The following is a 17,705-nucleotide window of genomic DNA, read 5'->3' as shown; positions in this document are numbered from 1 at the left end:
AATTATAAAATACAAGAAAATGTGGAGCCATAGGGATTCTATATACTATATAGGATTACATAATAATCATGGCATGTAAGGATGAAATAACTCCTTGACAAAGAAAAGGATGGGATGTATGGAACCAGATCCCACAAGAAAAATCTCGACAAGCATAAATTTATGATCAAGAATAATGACAGGCATAAAGTTATGATCAAGAACAATGAGTGGGAGTCTAGGATGAAAATATCAATGGGCTTAAATTTATGAAATCCAATGAGAAATGGAGTGAAATATTTAATGAGAGACGAACATAGATAAAAAAAATGGAAGAAGTCATTAATTCACTTAAATAAGTGGTTATCTTCTTAAAAGGTCAAGGTGCCATTTAAAAAAAAAAAAAAAAAAAATGTAAAGAAATATACTTACCAGGAGTTGCTTCTCACCATTATTTATGTAAGAGTAAAATCGTAAATGTGTAGATATCTCAATTTATTCCAAAGCAAGACTATATGATAAGATTTGCCTTTTAATCATTATTAGTTTAACATTTACCAATTCAAGTTATAATGTTTTATGTAATTTTTATAGATTTTAATTTCTAACTTGAGTGGCAAGCATTAAGTTGCACTGCAACACTTGTTTTAAATCAATTATTTTTACATTCAATACAATTACATATAATCAAAATTTAACTTCCTCTTCAGTGTTCCCTTCTCCTACTTTGGGGGTACGCTAGGTTTAGTGATTATCTCCTTGTGATTGAAAAATCAAAGTTTCATTATAGTGATTCTTGACTAGCCATCATGTTAGAAATGGTTGGAATACTCCCACTGTTTCTCTAGTGAAACTTGGGAGCCAATTTCTACATTTCTGGAGAAGGGGGAAAGTTATTTTGGTTTTTAAAAGGCTATTTGGATGTCTTTTCCATGGACAAAAGAAGAGCTTATGATAAATCATTGCTTTGATAGGCACTAGAAGGAGTCATGAGTTCAAGCCCCACAACAGATTTTTAATGTATTCCCCATCTTCGACATTGGTTGGGGCATTCTCAACCACCTCCACCTCTACCTCCATTGTTTTCACCATCTGTGTCTTCGCCTTTGTCGCATGAGCTTGGTTGATCTAATACTTACAGAGTTGGTATTCAAAAGGTTTTTCTTGATAGAAAAATATCTAAACATCATCTTCATGTAAAGAGAATTGCCTCAATGCCTTTAGAAGCCTCATGACAGTTGGATGGCCCGACACTTATGACCTTATCTAATTTTATTTCCCCACAACAACCAATGGTGGAACTTATGAATTCACTGCCAAGATCGAGGTTGAAAGAATCCTTTGTATCTTCATGGCCACAATTTTAACCCCAAATGGTCATCAGTGGCGGTGGGCATGGATATCCTATAGTTTTGAACTTGCAGCATTGTGTCATTCAAAGCCTCCCTTGCATACCAACTCACTCAAAAAATGTCGATGATGTGAGTGATTGGTTTGAAGAGCCTGTTTAAAAGGTTGAACCTCGTAAAAATCTTGATGGAAAAGATATGTGAAATGATTATAAGAGAAAAGCTCAATCATGACTCTTCTTCATCAACAAAGTCACCTAATGTTAGCTGGGTGAACAAGTTTATCAAGTGATGGATTCAGGGTTGTAGGTTTTTCTTCATTTGCAGGTATTTATCATTTGATAAATTTGTAATTTTATTTTAATCATTTTTAATATTTTTATAAGTTGGGAATTTAAGTGGCTTTTACTCAGAGTAGTGAGAACAATATTGCACGGCCAAGTTTTCCATGGGGAGAGGACTTACTAAACCTAGCGACTGTCCAAATGAAGATGTGTATACCTATCATAAATTTACAAGTTGACATCTGTTGAGTTCCAATGCAAAGTGACATTGAGTTTTTGTGATGGAAATGCTGTCAGCGCTCTCTATTTTTCCATGGACAACAAGTTGCACACATATTTTGACAAATGGTAGGTCATTAGCTAGGCAGAGCCTATCTTCTATTAACTTTTTTGGGATGTCATAGAGCCATTTTGTAATCTACTAATCTAGTTATATCCAAGGATTATAACAATCTTCTTTCAATATCTAAAAACGATATTGAGAGCTAGTGAGGTTGAAAGAAATGTAGGCCTTATATGTTAATGTATATGTGCACCTAATTTAGGATGCTAATGGTATGGATAAGATTGAGGAGCTTTAGTCTCATGAAAAGTACAAGTGTATAAAAAATAATTAAAATCCTTTGAGAATTTAACTGAAAAAAACCACTTTAACTTCTCTTAGAAGACTCCTTCAGAAGTGGCTAGAAAATGCCTTGAGATTACACAATTGTGGTCTTTGAACTCATAAAACATCTTCTCAATGAGATGCTATGAAAAAATATTGTGGCAATAGAAAAAAATCAACAAAATCTAGTAGGGAACACTTATTGATAGTTGCAAAAGGAGGCACTAAAGTACTAAAAATTTTGTTGGTAAAAAGCTACTGAAAGCCACTAATTGTGTTGACACAATATTGTTGTTAATACTTAAATTATACGTTTCTCAAATGTATATGCATATAGATGTTAAAAATTATTGTTGTCATAGCTTAGACTTATCCCTTGGACATATATGATTGAAACTTAGATGCATTCTTCAAACATAAAAGGTTAAAACTCAGATGTATTTCTTAGATTTCAAGTGTAGTAATTTTCATTTTGCCACTAATATTTTTCTCTTCCCTATTTCTCTTATTTATGAATTCATGGATTCATTGTATTGACTCTTTATCATTAGGATTTTTATTCTATTTCGACAATCCAATCTATATTTGGCATATCAACAAACACTAATTGTATCTCATAGGTTCAACGAGATAGTGTAATGACCCTAGTCATTTTGCATATATATAAGTATCATCCTAGTTAGGGATAGGTGGTTAAAGACATGTTTATGAAATTTGACGTGAACTTAGATATAGAACCACTTTTTAAATCTAGAAAATATAAGACAAATCCTTTCATATGGTTAGGGGAGGAATGCCAAGGAAGGCCTTGTAAAAATATTAGACCTTTGTTGACAATTTCCTAATCATTCAAGTGTGGATTTCATTAACATTAAAGATTGATGTGTTATCATACGGACTATGCACAAAAATTAAAAAAATAATTGAGGATGGATAGCAAAAATGTATTTCCAGAAATTTTGGCACATGATGGAGAAGGTTTTGTCTGCATGCCCTATCGATTTTAGAACAGACCATGGAACGATGGCAGATGGAGGCTAAGGAGGGAAGAAGGGGTCGAATGGTAGGCAATCGAGGGACCTATGGAACTGATCAAATAGCCATGGAAGGGTAAATTATATCCATTATTTTATGGAGATAAGGGAATTGATCAAAGGCCAAGCCCTCTTTTCAAATAATTATATAATAGTCATGGTTAATGTCCAAAAATATCCACGGAAGGGTAAATTATCTCCATTCTTTTATTGAGATAAGGGAATTGATCAAAGGCCAATCACTCTTTTCAAATAATTATATAATAGTCTATTTGCTTCATGTATTTTTGTGTTTGGCGTAGAGCAGTGCATCTGTTGGGTGTGGCACCTAAAGTTATTTATTGTTTGAGGGTCCTACAAAATAAATCCAACCTCAAAATCCTAACAAATCCAGGTCAAGGATGGAGGTTCAGTGTAAAGAAAGAAAAATGGTTCATAGGGTCTACAGGTAAATCCTAAGGTTTTCTAGGCCAATGGTGTCTCAAATACGTTCCTGGAACACACCAAAATTTCAAAGAGTCGGTTCCTTCACAAAATTATTTAATTGAACCCTTGTTGGTTGAAAACTTAACAGCTAGTTGAATTAGCATTTTGACATGCTTATATCTACTCCCTATCTTTCTTGAACTATCAGTAGTTTTCAAATGAAGGACATCCTTTCTTCCAAATAAAAAAAAATCATATATGAATATCATTCCCATCTGGGATCACCAATAATATCTGTAAGAGCACTGCCCATCCTTAAAATTATGAAAATAATTTGCATCCCCCAAAAAATATCTCTCATAGAAATCTTAGAGATAACTTCACAGCGGTGTGACAATCAACACAAACAAAGATATTCTTCAAGATTCTTAGAGTTGTTCAAGGTGATGTGCTAATGAGTCCAAAAGCAATGGCCAACTTCTCATAATGCTTCTAGATAATTTGTTTATTTTTCTCCTCCTCCACATCGTGCAACATCAACTTAATATTCACCATTGGGTACACATGCTTATATTCATGGTTCGGTATGTATCCTTATACCTTCATCTTCCCAGCCAATTTGTCCTACATTGGATAAATCTCCTCTTTTTGTGGATGCATGTTATCTCTTACAACAAATATGGGAATTTTGTTTTGACTTGAATCTAACTACATCCTGGTGACTTTTTAAAGCCCTTGTCTTTCACCATTGTTCTTATCTTTGTTGCTTCATCCCACATGCCACTGGTAGAAAAAATATTTGATATGAGGACATACATTCCATGGTTCTATGGTTGCAATGCCATAAGTCCATCTGCTACACATCTACCTATTTCCATATTTCCATGAATTATGCACCCACCTAACAATGCTCCCCACACAAAAGGATCAATTTCAATTGGCATTTCGTTGATAAATTCTTCCACCTCATCTAAGCACCCAGCATGGCCAAGAAGGTGGACCATGCAACTAAAGTTCTCTAATCCAGTGATGAAACCATACTCTACACTTAACAAATTGAAATATTTTCAACCTTGGTCCACTAGACCATCATGACCGCAAGAAGAAAGCACACCTATAAAGGTGAAAAAATTGTGACATATTCTTGCTTTCATCATCTACCCAAACAATTTGAGAACCCCTATACCTTATCCATGTTGATCACATCTGACAATTATGTCATTTCATGAAACCAAATTTCTTTCAAGCATTTTCTTAGAAACCTTAAGTGAATCCTCTACATCCCCACATTTTGCATACATGTGAACAAGGGCACTCCCCATGATAACACCTAACCAAAATCTAGGTATATACTAGGCATGGACCTCCTTACCTTGTTGTAGAGTTGCATGTTCAGCACACATAGGAAAAACACTACCCAAAGTAAATTGGCCCTACTTTATCATGATACATGTTAACATGTCCTAGTACATACTAGAAGAATTCAATTATTTTGGAGCAGAGCGGCTACACATTTTCATCTGTGAAACCATGAAACCATTGGATTCGAAGAAGGTGCAGAGAAAATAGGAGCCAATATGTAGACAGGGTAGGAAAGCAAAGATACAGGGGAGTAAGAAGGGAAATCCTCTACTTCCCATTTGAATTCCGGGAGATTAATTGGAAATCTAGGGTAGTAAGAGTAGGTGATTTCTCATTTAATTATAATTGTTTGTGATAAAAATTTCTTAACTTGATTAGATTCTTCCTTACTCTTGATTAAATTTAATTTTCTCTATCATCAAACAACTACCAAATCATAAATAACAATGAGCCAAATGACACAAGATGTAGGTTATTAATCAGGGCCAAAACCTCCCCAACTTGAGAGGAAAACCCATCGAATTCTTGTTCTTATAGAATCTTCAATTGTTGAATTCCAAGACCTAGACCCTTGACCAACAACCCCTGCAAGACCAAGTCAAAACCTTTTCCAAGATGTGTTTTCCTTTCACAATGTCAACTTTAGCCAAACATGCTTTATAATGACAACAACTTCTCATTCAACCTTCCTTTTGGACTTGCAAATTCTTGACTCTAAATTGGCCTTACTAAAAAAACCCTAGGCCACTCGTGTGAGGGAGAATATGGAGAATTTGTCCACTTTTTGTCTTCACTTGGAAAGATACTTCTTCTTCAGTAACTCAGCCCACAATATCAACTCTTTGTCACCCAATTTCGGTCCTCTTAGAGTGACTGTAATTTTTAGTCTTCTTGTTGTAGTGAGATGCCCTAGACTTTGCACATGTGAAGGAATTTTTCCCTAAAACAGATCATAAATATTTTCTCTCTTCCTCCTTCCTTCTTCGCTGGATATTAGGCTCTTCCTTGTCTCTAGATTGAACTTCTGTGTTTTTCTATGTTTCCTCTTAAGAGAGGTCGAGTCCTTCTTTATATAGGCATTGTTGGGCTTCAAAATTCGCCGACTTAAGTAGTAGGCTGACTTGATCATGCATATAAGCCAACTTCACTTGGAGCTTGAATATTTGGTCTTGGAGAGGTTTCTTTGACAATCGTTGACTCAAATAAATTTCTTACAATATGTAACATGCCCAAGTCGGTCTTCCATACATGACAATGACTCAATTGAATTTATGACTCAATGACCAATCCTAAGAGCTCACAATGGGAGCTTGATCTATATAAAAATAAAATTCCTTGACCATGAAATCTAAGTCTCAAGCATAACAAAAACAATTTTATTTTTCTACTTTACATCAATTACTTAAAATCATGATTACACATGTCATTATGAAGACCGAACCTAGTTACATATTTCAACAAGAATATATACCTTTCAGTCTTTATATGCATGGATTTCATGCCTTCAATCATTGTTACTAGTAACTACGTTTTCCACCATTACTACTCTAGAATAAACTATCAAATGTAGTGCTGAATATTGTTGGGATATTCATTGTTATTACCGAACTACTGTTGTTAGTGTTAAATTTACTGTAGTTTCTATTGTTTTTATGTTGTTTACTATTGTTAGCACTCTATTAATTTTGGATCACATATTACCTTCTAGTTCCATATTTATTTGTGAGTCTTGTTCAGTTTTTTATCGATTAGATTTCACATTAGGTTCATAACAAAGAGCTTAAAAAATATACAAGTTGCACAATCTAAATTATTTTTTAATTGCTATCTTTCATGATCCTTGATAAGCCTCATCATTGGTAACTATATGGACCTTAATTCACCTCCTAGCTTAGTCAAATCAACTCTTCTCACAATTTATTACATGTTTTGATTATATTTTGTTTAATGAGATGAGTTAAAGTGATATATTATGCCTAGTGGACTAATGTGCATTGAATGCAGGTTTGTGAGAGAAAATCAAGGAATTTTGGAAAGATTAAGGTCTAAAACTCGAATGGGACAAGGAAGAGAGGTTGTAGGAGGTAAATCCTCCTCATTTACTCCTCCCTCATTCGAATATTCCTCCTTCAATCACACCATCTAGGAGTACAAGCAGCCAAGTCATGAAGATCAAAAGGCAGCCGAGCAAGTGATAGCCAAAGAGTGAGTTCATCTTGAGTTGGGGAGCCGAGCCTCCCTAGACTTAAGGAAGTAATTGGAGACATCAGTTGTATAAATAAAGTGGCATAGAGCCTCATTAATATTTGAATTTTTTTTCTAAAAACACTAGTTATTTTTTAGCTCCAAGCTTGTGGAAGACATTGCTTTGTAATTTTCTATTTTGATAATGAGAATAAGCTTTTTCATGATCCAGTACTGAGTTAACTCAGAGGGATGAAGCTCTTGGGTTAGGGCCCAACCCTGGCAAAAAAGGCTCCACTTCTTGTAAATGTATGCTTATATTAATTTCATATATTCATGGTTAAATTGTCCTTGGAAGTGTTTCATTGCAAGTTGTGTAGATCTGATTAGTTTGGTTATTAGTTTGTTTCCACTTGTGCTTTACTTCAGCAGTAGGTTATAAGGGATAAAAGGAGCATCAAAAAGCTATTAGTAGGTGTCTTGGTCTCACTTCTTCCTTTATGGATCATGATTTGAGGAAAGGACCCCCATGCAGCCCCAAAAAGACAAAATTATGCTTTCTCATAGAATTTAGAGTTTCCTGTGCTTAAGCCAGCATTTGATCAATTTGCAAGTGTAGGAATTAGCCATCACTTCTTCCACATTCAGTCTTACAATAGATCTCATCCATGACTTCATCTTATTCTGCAAATTTTCCTCATGCATGAAGTATACAACTAGCTCATTAAACTCTGTTTTTCTAGCTCATTGAAATTCTTCTCGTTTACATGATTTTTGGGAAAATATCATTGTTTGATGTAGTGTTGGTGTTTCAGAAGTAGAGAAAGATTTCATATAAATAAATCTCCTTCCAAATTCATCCATCCATGATCATTCCTCACTTTCACTAAGACCCTCACCAATTTCATCATTCTTCAAGGAAACTTCTCCAAGCATGTTGAGCAAATCCAACCATCTCCCAACCTTGGTTTTGATTTCTAAGTGATCCTAGGCATTTTATCACTCCATTCCATCAAGAAACCACCTTCCCTAAACCTTCCATCATCTTCAACACCCATCATTTTACTCTCGACTGTATCCTGTAGAAATACAGGGAATCATGTAGGCTTTTAAGACATCCTATATGTTTTCCTGTAGTGGTTTGTTTTGAGGGCGAATTGAGGGAAAGCCTCTAGGAATCCACATAAGGTCACCTAAAGGTATCCCAAACCTTCCAACCATCCACCAGCATCCCTAAGCCACCCTCCACATCACCAAAAGAAATTATCTTTCACTTGTTTTTCCATAAAAAGATAAAAAGGAAAAAAACAGATTTATTTTAGTCCTTTACTTGCACAATAGTGATGTTTGATGCTTTGAACTTCCATGCTTAAGACAATATCATTTCATACATGTTAGCTTTGTATTCTTGTAAAGCATAGTTTCTCAGCAGTTAGTTAGGAAATGGTTTGTTTTTAGCATTGGATTTCAGTCCTTTTTCCTTATTGCAATAGACAAGCTTTCTCCTAAAGTAGATTTCTCTTTCTTTCATCAGTAATCAAGCTTCTTCTAAATCCATAGAAGTCTGAATTTAAAACCCTAGTGGTCTCTCACCAGATAAACAGTGACAAAAGGCAAAACCATCACTTTTACTTGTGTTTACAACACTGTCACCTCCAAGTTTGTACGAACCCCGGGTTGATAAATTAAAGTTGGTAGCCCCAGGAGTTGCAGCATTCTTGCTACAATACTAGTGCTCATCACTTTTTGGCACCGTTTCTGGGGAAGTTTTTGAGTAATATGTGATTACTTCTTTCTTTCTTCCATTTCTTGTTTATGATATTATGCTATTAGTTTCATTTCTCCAAAAGTAATTTATTTTGCTTCTTTTTCCATTCTGCATTCTTTGCTTTCATTTCCATTTTGCAAGTAAGATTTCAATCAAGAAGTTAATTTTTCATTCAGTCAGTAGTTTTCATTCAATCTAAAATTTCAATTTTACAATTACTTTCAAAGTTTGAAAAAAAATCAAAACAAAAGAAAAACATTTTTTTCATGCGTCGTAGGAATAGGGATAACTTAGGAAAAAAATTTCCAAACACCCCCACTGCTTCAAATAGCCAACCTTCCCTCTTCTTCGGTGGCTATGAACTGGAGGAACCCTTAGGTGAAAAACCAGAAATATTTGAGGAACTTACAAGGGAAGAAGAATGAGAAGAACCCATTCCTACTGAGCCAATGGCTGAAAACAGAAATGACAGAGGAAATAGAGAAAGAGTTGAGGGTGCCTTCCCCATGAGGGAAACCAATGGGGATGTTAAGATGAAAAATATAAGCCCCTCTACCCTTCCTCATTTCCATGGCCTGACCTTAGAAGATCCAAACACTTTCTTATTTAACCTTTCTATCGTATGTCGAACCTATAACTACAACAATGATGAGCAGAAGTTGAAACTATTTCCATCCACTCTCAAGGATGCAGCATTGTGCTAGTGCATGGGTTTACCTGGAGATAACATCACAACTTGGGCTTAGATGCAGCAAGACTTCAACAACAAGTATTTAGACTACTGTAGGTCTAAAGAAACTAAAGAGGAAATTTCTAGGATAACCTTAGGCAATGATGAAACCCTAGAGGATTATGAAGAAATATTCCAGCTTAGCTACAAAAGGGTCAGGTGCACACTTGGCCCTGAGTCACTGAAGCTCGTCCTGATTAGAGGAGTAAGGGAAGATCTTCTCGATACCCTAAACTTGTTAGTAGGAGGGGATATCTACCAGTTACCCTATGAGGATATCAAGACTTTCTTTAGAAACCATTCTATGTTGGGTTGTGTTATATTCTTTCCACAACTAGCCCACGTATTTAACCGGGGGGTTAGAAGGGGGGCAGAGCCCCCCCTTCATTGTGTCGATTGCATAGCGTGGGGAGTCACAGGGGGTTTAAGGGGTGAAGGTAACCCCACTCTATGGGGTCCGAGGCAGGGCCCCGAAAAATTTTGGTTTTGGACCCTATGTTAGGTTGGGCAGACCTACCTATGGTTGTGTGCATGATTTTCGCACATGGTTTTGGACGTGATGGTTTTCAATCCATGGTATTGGATGCTTCGGCATGTATAAATATGTATTGTAACATTGAAAGGAATATAATGAAAAATCAAGCTGGGAGTCCCGATTTTGGGATCCAGGGGAAAATATCTGTATATGTCTTTTATGTGTTATGCTCTCCCATTGTTTATTTTTTGTGTTTTAGAATTCATATGCAAGTAATTTCTGTATGGGGTTAAAACCTACATTTGGTATTAGAGCTATTTTAGCTTCGAGGGGACACCTTTGTTGCTGAGGGGTTTCACTCGGGCCTGTGGTAGACCCTGTTCAGTGGGAGATCTCTGAGATTGATTCTGGTGATGAAAGAAGATGGCAAGCAGTGGAAAGATAGAGATTGAGAAATTTAATGGTTAGATTTTTGAGTTGTGGGATCTCAAGATGGAGGATCTATTGGTGGATAAAGATCAATGGATCGCGGTAGATCCAGATACTAAACCAACGAGAGTGTCAAATGACGAATGGAAGAAGTTGGATCGAAAGGCAAGTATTGTTGAATGTATCAAGGGAAGCTACAGCGAAGGGTTTGTGGGACAAGTTAGGGACTTTGTACCAATCTAAGTCTCTAGTGAATAAACATTTCCTATGAAAAATGTTGTATAACCTGAGGATGAAAGATGGAGACTTAGTGCTAGAGCATCTGAATGCATTTAATACTGTGGTAAGTCAGTTATTGTCTATTGATATCAAAATTTTAGATGAAGATAAGTGCATTAGTTTGTTGTGTTCTCTACCAGATTCGTGGGATAGTCTAGTTATTGCAATAGGTAGCAATGCAACTGCCTTGCAGTTTGATGAAATAGTCTCATCCTTGCTGACAGAGGAGATGAGATGGAAAAATATGGAGAGCCAAAATGGTGATGCCTTGTCTGTACGACGACAGTCCCAGAATAGAAACAAAAATAATTCATCGAGTGGGAGATCTAAATCTCCAGGAAAACCTGTAAAGGTGGTGTGCTGGAAATGAAAAAAGGAAGGGCACTACAAAATGGAGTGTAAATCTAAAGCTCCTGACAAAGGAAAGGGATCTGATGATGCTCCTGACAAAGGAAAGGGATCTGATGATGCTCCTTCTCAAGTACACATGTAGATCATGAGGCATGGTTGATTGACTCAAGTGCATCCTTTCACTTCACTCCCCATAGAGAGTGGTTCTACAAGTATGAGAAATATGATGGTGGTGATGTCTTCTTAGGGGATGATAGGAAGGCTAGAATCGTTGGTCGCAGAAAAGTAAAGTTGAAGTTGCAAGGTGGAAGGGTTAGAACTCTTCCAGGTGTTCTACATATTCCTGCATAGGCCAAAAATCTGATTTATGTAAGCAAGCTGGATGATGCAGGTGTAAAAATAGTGTTTGAGAAGGATACCTGCAAGATGGTTTGGGGAGCACGGGTATTGATGTGGGGAGTTTGGAATGGAACTTTGTAAAAGCTGCAAGGTAGCATTGTTGTTGATGGGTGCAACAGTTCTTTGGTTCCTGAAAGTGGAGCAAAAAATCTAGTGGTCTCTGGAGAGAAAACCATGATGTGGCATCAAAGGCTTAGACATATTGGAGAGAAGGGCCTTCGAATACTTCATGGTAAAGGTATGGTAGAGGGTATGAGTAATAGCTCTCTGGATTTTGATTTCTATGAAAATTGTGTATAAGGGAAGCAGAATCGTGTGAGTTTCTCCTCTGGTAGTAAGAGGGCGAAACAGATATTAGAGCTTGTGCACAGTGATGTGTTTGGACATGTGAAGGTTCCATCACTAGGTAAGTTTGTGTACTATGTATCGTTTATAGATGACTTCTCAAGGAATACATGGATATATTTCCTTAAGAAGAAATCTGAAGTCTTTGACAGGTTTAAAGAATTTAAGGCTCTGGTGGAAAACCAGATAGAGAAGAAGATAAAGGTGTTGAGGACAGATAATGGTGGAGAGTTTTGCAGTAAGGAATTTGAAGAATTCTGTAAGAAGTGTGGTATAGCACGGCAGAAGACTACTCCATATACACCTCAGCAAAATGGAGTTGCAGAAAGAATGAACAAGACATTGATGGAAAGGGCAAGAAGCATGCTCAGTGGTGCTGGGTTAGGACAGGAATTCTGGGCAGAGGTGGTGGAGACAACATGTTACTTGGTCAACAGATCACCTTCATCAGTGTTGGAGGATAAGACTCCACAAGAGGTATGGACTGGTAAGAAACCCTCTCTTTCACATCTAAGGGTATTTGGAGGTGATGCATATGTACATGTTCCAAAGGAGAAATGAACCAAGTTGGATAATAAATATGAAAAGTGCATATTTATTGGGTATAAGGATGGTTTAAAGGGTTATAAGCTTTGAAACCCAGTAACAAGGAAGGTTTTGTACAACTGAGATGTGGTTTTCAGAGAGGTGAAAGATTTTATTAAACATGAAGTCCAACCAAAGGAACCTGAGAAGATAGAGTTTGAGCTAAAGGAGGAAGAATCAGACTCTACAGCAGAGGAGGAATTAGAAGATGAAGAGCCACAAACTCCGGGTGTGAGAAGATTAGTTCGAGAAAGAAGGCAGCCAGAAAGGTATAGTCCAACTACTTTCTATTCAAATTTTTCTTTATCTATTACTGATGATGATCCCAGAACTGTGAAGGAAGCAGTAGATTCAAAGGATGGAAAACTCTGCAAAGAGGCCATGGTTGATGAAATGGCATCTTTGCACAAAAATGAGGCTTTGGATCTGGTGGAGTTGTCGGCTGGAAGGAAACCCATTGGCAGCAAATGGTTGTTCAAGAAGAAGACAAATGCAGAAGGAAAGGTGGAGAAATACAAATCTCAGTTGGTAGCAAAAGGTTATTCCCAGGTGCGGGGAATTGATTTTGGTGATATCTTTTCTCTTGTTGCCAAGGTAACTTCTATTAGATTACTTTTATTTTTTGATGTTGCTTTTTATTTTGAGGTAGAACAGATGGATGCGAAGACAACATTTCTTCACGGGGATCTGAAAGAGGAGATCTACATGAAGCAACCTAAGGGCTTTGTGGTGAAGGGTAAGAAAGAACTGGTATGCAAGTTAAAGGAGTCTTTGTATGGGTTAAAATAGTCACCAAGGATGTGGTATCAGAAATTTGATACATTTATACAGGGACTTGGCTTCACCAGAAGCAAAGCAGATCACTGTGTGTATTTTAAATTAATTGGTGACCGTGTTATTTATTTGGTCTTGTATGTGGATGATATGTTGCTGGTTGAAAATGACAAAGAAATTATCCAGGATTTGAAGACCCATTTTTCCTCCAAATTCGACATGAAAGATCTTGGTGCTGCAAACTATATTTGGGCATGGAAATTAAAAGAGACCGGACAAAGAGGAAGCTCTGGTTAAACCATAGGAGGTATGTCAAGACAATATTGCAGAGGTTTAATATGCAGGATAGTAAACCGGTGAAGGTTCCTATTCCTATAGGTGTAAAGTTATCTGTTGAACAATGTCCCAAGACACAAGAAGAGGAAGAGGACATGTCTCGTGTTCCACATGCAAGTGTAGTCAGTAGCCTGATGTATGCGATGGTCTATACTAGACCAGACATTGCACATGCAGTGGGAGTATTGAGCAGGTTTATGTCAAAACTAGGGAAGGAGAATTGGACAACAGTGAAATGGGTTTTCAGGTATTTGTGTGGTGCTAGTGATTATGGTTTGTGCTACCAAGGAAAACCAGGATTGGATAGAGTGTTGGATATTCATGGCTTTGTTGATGCAGACTAGGCTGGAGATCTGGTTCAGAGAAGATCTACAAGTGGGTATGTGATTAACCTATTTGGAGGTGCAATTAGTTGGATGAGTAAGAAACAATCTATAGTGGCACTATCAACTACAGAGGCAGAATACATGGCAGCCACTCATGCAAGCAAGGAAGCAGTTTGGTTGTAGATATTGTGTTCAAATATGGGGTTAGTACAGGGAGATATAAGGATAGATTGTGACAGCCAAAGTACAATTTTCTTGGCAAAGAACCCTGCATATCATTCAAAGACAAAGCACATTGATGTTCAGTATCACTTTGTGAGGGATATGATAGAAGACAAAAAGGTGTTGCTGGTAAAGGTGGACATTTTGAAGAATAATGAAGACGCATTGATAAAATCTGTGAGCTTTCAAAAGTTCTCTTGGTGTAGAGAAACAATGGGCATTGCAGGGCTGGATAAATGACTAAGCCTCTTGTGGCCCCCTGTGGAAAGAAAACAACAAGTGGGAGAATGTTGGGTTGTGTTATATTATTTCCACGACTAGCCCACGTAGTTAACTAGGGGTTTAGAAGGGGGGCGGAGCCCCCCCTTCATTGCGTCGATTGCGTAGCCGGGGGAGGCATAGGGGGTTTGAGGGGTGCAGGTAACCCCACTTTATGGGGTCCAGGGTAAGGCCTCAGGAAATTTTGGTTTTGGACCCTATGTTAGGTTGGGCGGACCTACCTATGGTTGTGTGCATGATTTTCACACATGGTTTTGGACGTGATGGTTTTCAGTCCATGGTTTTGGATGGGATGGTTTTTGGTCCATGGTATTGGATGCTTCGACATGTATAAAAATGTATTGTAACATTGAAAGGAATATAATGAAAAATCAAGCTAGTAGTCCCAATTTTGGGATCCAGTGGAAAATCTCTATGTATATGTGTTTTATGTGTTATGCTCTCGCATTGATTATTTTCTGTGTTTTAGAATTCATATGCAAGTAATTTCTGTATGGGGTTAAAACCTACATTCTAGGGCAGCTAGGAAAAAGGGTAGGGGTAGTCAACCTATGGTGAGTCCATCCTCTTCCAATTCATCCATCAAGGGTGAAATTGGAAACATGCTGGAGGATTTCAAGAGTGATATGATGCAAACCCTTGCCTACAGATGGACACTATGCACATTAAGAGAAAATAGGAGGAAGCATAGAGAGCCTTAGCCATTTTCTACCCAAGATGCACCAGGAGGCATCCTAAGAATGAATGTCCATTGAATTCTATTGAAACTTTCTCATTCTATGAAGAAAAACACTCCACAGACAAGTGCCCTTCTCTCCCTAGACTAAAAGTTGTATATCAAGGAGTTGAAGGGTTAACTAAACAACTCTGCTACATAAACCAAAGGAGACCTCATGGGCCTAGGCCACACCAACAGGGCATGTAAGGGTCATCCCATGCATATTACAACCCTAACCAGACCACATCCATACCTTCTTGGGGGCCCCCTACTCATCCTTCCTGGTCTACACCTCCTCCTTGGTCCTTTGCACCTCAGTATCATTCCCAGCCAACCAACCAGTAATTTCAACCATATGCTCTGCCCCAACATCAGTGGAATGCACCGTCCCAGAGGTGGAGGCCCCAATACAAAAATGCTCCATCTTTATTGCCTTCATCACCTGCTCAACCACATATCCTACACTCTGCTCCACCTAAATAACCCCTTATGCCTGCTCAGTCAAATCTGAACCCGAACAATAGACTAGCACAACAAGTATACAATGGAGAGACATCCTATCCATCTTATGCTGTGGAAATTTAGGAAATCAACCTGAGATCTGGGAGAGTACTCCCAGACAACCAACCTCTACCTCCACCTATGGAAGTTGAGGAAGAAAGAGAGGAAATCATACCTAAAGTAAATCCACCACCCTTTCCTTAGATATTAACCCAATCACTCCAACCTACCCTAGAAGAGATTGAAATTCTGGGAGAATTGAAAAACCTCTGTGTCAGAATTTCACTTCTCCAAGCTATTAAAGATGTACCTATTTACAACAAGTTGATCAAGGAGATGTGTTTCAAGCATCTAGGGAGGTGAGGAAGAGATGCCCCTACCATTAATGTTATTGGATAGTTGTCCGACTTAATGTTGGGGTAGGTAATCTATCTGAAATATTTGGACCCTGGAAGCCCTATAGTAGATGTGCACATCAATGGCACCATTGTCCCACAAACTTCGATCAATCTTGGGGCTGCCATTAATGTGATGACCAAGGACACCATGCTCAAGATCAAACTCAAATGTTCATTGATAAAGACCACAACAATTCTGCAACTTGCAGACTGCTCCATAATGACCCTTGAGGGGATTGTGGAGGATATAATGGTCTCCATTGACTCTTGCAAATACCCTGCATATTTCCTAGTTCTCCAGCCTAAGGCTAAGCTTATTGGTTACCCTCTCATCCTTGGGAGGCCCTGGTTAGCCACTTCTGATGCCTACATTAGCTACAGGGCTGGAAATATGACCATTAATAATGGGCATATGTTCAAGCAGTTAGTCCTATACCCTTTTGCTTAGCCATCTCTAAAACATGACTTACCTTTGTGGCTAGAAGAGGAAGAAGAAGATGAAGTTTATTCTGCCCAACTCTATACCTTAGAAACAACTATGGGAGGGGGACAACAAGATGAAGTTGATTTGATTGAACACATACTCGAAAGTCCAACTCCCAGTACATTGTACTTAGAAGAAGTAGTAAAGGAAACCCAAACAACCATCAAATTGATCTATGTTTAGCGAATTCCAACCCTATCTGTGTCAAAACCATAGAATTCACCCCCGAGAGAGCTTTAAAAATCAACCCATATCTTTCTATTCACCAAGAAGAAAAGTTGTGCAACTTGCCAAAGGAACATCTAAATGCCTTTGCTTGGAGTTACAAAGATATGAAGGGAGTGCACCCCTCGGTACGTACTCACCACATTTATATCAAAGAAGGTTGCAAACCAGTGCGACAACCTGTTGACATGGCAAATGTACACAATGCCAACAAGAGGAACTAGCCTGATAATAAGCCCCAATTAGACCTGCTTTCATTTGGAATGGCTAGCTCCGACTGGTTTTAAGCGACCCTGTAAACTGTTTGAACATGACGAAAGATTACTTCCGGGAGGAATACTTCAATTAAATCAACAGAAATAAAACAACTAACCTCTATGTATTAAATCCTATCTATACTACTTCTAACTACTCTAATCTTGTCCTAGTTATCCTAATCTATCCTGCAGAATCATAATACATAGTTTTAGACATCATATATATGTTCAACAAGAGCGTGATAAAGAAGATTAAAAATCATGTGTAGATTCAAGTCCAAATGCATCAATCACTGAATTCACAATTGGACAAGACTGTATTAAAGCTAAACTGCAATCCAATCACCGATATAGGAATCCACATTATTTTATGAAATTAAACTTGCAACTGATGTTTAACTTAGTTTCAAATTAGAGATCATTCACAAGTTAACCATGAAACTGAATCACATTCAATTTAACAAGACTAATAGTGAACTATAAGTCATTAGTATGCATAAACACAAATCACATTCACATTCATGCCAGTAATAACTCTTTGATCCAAAACAATACAATGAATCTGAAACTATGGCTCCTCCTTGAACCAAAAAATCCCC

This window comes from Pinus tabuliformis, chromosome J (assembly GCF_031772625.1).
Source record: "Pinus tabuliformis cultivar Carrire ecotype Pingquan chromosome J, CPIR1, whole genome shotgun sequence".
Classification (NCBI taxonomy): domain Eukaryota; kingdom Viridiplantae; phylum Streptophyta; class Pinopsida; order Pinales; family Pinaceae; genus Pinus; species Pinus tabuliformis.
The sequence above is the reverse complement of the archived record's forward strand: the minus strand, read 5'-3'. Positions refer to the sequence as shown.